This window comes from Solanum pennellii, chromosome 9, assembly GCF_001406875.1.
Source record: "Solanum pennellii chromosome 9, SPENNV200".
Classification (NCBI taxonomy): Eukaryota; Viridiplantae; Streptophyta; class Magnoliopsida; order Solanales; family Solanaceae; genus Solanum; species Solanum pennellii.
The window spans coordinates 74045256-74048016 of NC_028645.1; the positions used below are offsets into that span (position 1 = coordinate 74045256).

At 35.6% G+C, this 2761-nt stretch overlaps 1 pseudogene; it reads left to right on the forward strand.

Annotated features, from left to right (window-relative positions):
- The first annotated feature begins 232 nt into the window (after window positions 1-232).
- LOC114074075 lies at window positions 233-980 on the forward strand (annotated as a pseudogene).
- Window positions 981-2761: the final 1781 nt, after the last annotated feature.

The window sequence follows — 2761 nt, forward strand, 5'->3', positions numbered from 1 at the left end:
TTTCACAGAGAGATCTGACTTGTGGCGTGAAATCCAATTGAGAACCAATACTTTCATATCCTTACCTTACGGTAGTCCACCTGTTCATTGGCACAATTCTTTGTATTTTCTTATAAGTGACGGTAGTGTCCTAGCCCTTGATACAAAGAATGAAGAGGATGTAGTCATCGACCGTCCGGACTTTATTGATCATTATGATATTAGCTATGGGAAAATTTTGACTAGTAGGGAAATGAGTGGTAATGATATATGGCTAGGGAGGGCGCAAGGTTTACTTACCCTTGTATACATTTTCAGAAAGCACATAGTCATTGGGAGTTTTGACAGAGCAAGCAGCCGTTGGGGGGTTTCCCACACTTTGGACAACTTTGTTTTAAGTCCAATGGCGATATTATCGGCTTTCCAGTTTGGATCGACAGCAAAAAAGTGTCTTTTATGGTTCAATGTCCCCCAACACAGTACCATGATCTATACGAGTATGATACAAACATCAATGGGTACAAAAATGTTGCAGTCCAGGACAAAGTTGATTATCCCATGTATTGCTTCTATCCAACATTAGCTTGTGTCTATAAGACGCCCTCTAATAATGTAACCATTGCTCAGCAGATGTCTATTGCAGAAAGGTTGGATGACATCAGAAGATTTATTCTTGAAGGTACCAGTTAGTTTGAGTTCAATTTTGTATTTTAGTTCTTGCAATCTCCTAAATGCTGCTTAAGGTCAGTATAGCAATTCCTTTCAAATTTATGTTTAAAACACCTCAATTGAACCAAATCGATATTTTCATAGAGATATTGTCTGCCTTCTTTGTTTGACTTCAGTGGCATTTTATAAATTCTTGGTCTCCTTTTTTACTTTAAACAAGTTTAAATTGTTTCTAATTCTTTTCAAATTGTATATAACTTTGTCCAGATACATCAGAAGAAGAAGTTGGAGGAGGAGGAGGAGGCAGAGAAAAAAAAGAAGAAACATTGTAATAGACTTGGCTTTCTGCCCTTCACTATCTTCAATCATTATTAGTTTGTATTCAAACATGACTTAATCAGTCATTTCTGGGATATTGAGGGCATAGTTACATATTGCAATCGACGTGATTTTCTATATGCAATTTGAACAAAAACTTCTTTCTTTTTTTGCAACTGTTGCACATTTGAAGTGATGAACTCCTATAAATGAAAGATTTTAGCATTACCAGGAAGATGTTTGGCGTATCTTCCATTCAAAATTTGGTTTGTCAATCAAGCATCGTCATATGTGCTGTTTTTATATTTTGTTTCAAATTTTTTTGAACAGGACTGGATTTACGTTAGTTGCATTCTTTTAATGGTCAAAAGCCACAGAGTGAACAAAACTTCAGGATTACTTAGCTTGATATACTTTCATCACAGCGATGAAATCCAACTGAGAACTGATTTCTATTTTTTATCCTTTTGTAATCTGCCTGCATATTGGTGTGATGCTCTTTATTGGCTCAGAAGTGATACAAAGTGAGAAGAGGATATAGTCATTATTTATCACAGACTGCTCATCTTTCATATTTTGTTGCGAAGTTTGATGTGGTCGGGAGATTTATTAGCGAAGGTACCAATTAGTTGAAGTTTAATTATATATCTTTTAGTTCTTGCAATGTTTTAAATGAGACGTAAGGGATTAGCTTCTAATTCTTCTCTAATTGACCAAAGAGAAGATTGAGATAGTAGTTAAATCGACTCTTTGTTTTCCATCCCACCACCCTATTAGGAGGATCAACAGTGTTCTCACTAACCCTCCAACGTACACTCAAACCAGCCTACCGATTAATGGTGGAGATATTCAACCACTTGATCATGCCTAACTTGTTTGAATTTTCTTTTCAGGGATTCCCTATATGAATTTTGATTGTGGATATAAACTTTTTTCTTTGGGGGAAACTGCTGTATTTTTCAAGTATTGATCATGGTGCTCCAACTTTGGGACAAAAATACCTCATGTGTGTCTAGAAACTGGAAGGAAAATCGCAACCTTTTAGGAACATTGTCACCATGACCATTTAATCCTGCCTTATGATCCACTAAAAAGTCTGATAGAACTTTCCAGATTTATAAGTTAAAAGCTAAAAATCATGTTGAGAACCCTCTGTTTGATGATAATAATTTTATTTTGATGTAATGGAAAATGGGTTATCCCGTAGAAGATAAATTCTATTACATCTTCCTAAGACATATAGTCTCTTCTCTTAGAAAACCATGAAAGATGAAATAGCCAGAGCATATAATTTCCTGACATCTAAGTGTAATTTTTTTGAAAGTTAGTTCAAGCACTACAGGGATAGAAAAAGGTTAGTGAATGTCACTATTCACGGTAATAACAGATAGTATTAAATAATAGTATTAAATATTATTAGTATGTACTGTGTACTAATCATAGTCCTATTAGGATTAGTACTCCTTAATCCTAGTCCTATTAGGATTAGTACTCCTTCCTATATCTCCTATATATATATCTCTCATGTATTCCCTTATTAGGTTAACACTTCAATACAATCAATATTCCTTCATGGTATCAAGAGCCAGAAAACCTAGATCTTCTTTTCTCTAGGTTTTTTTTTTCTCTCTTTAGGGCACCGATCGTTCCCTCTCTTCTCTTGGGCGGCGGCAGCCATGACAACCGAGGTGGATCCTCTCGATTCACTTCCTTCTGGCGTTAAACTCCTTCTCAGGCATCTTCATGCCCTGATTCCCGAAAAATTATCAGACATAAATTACCCTACATGGAAAAT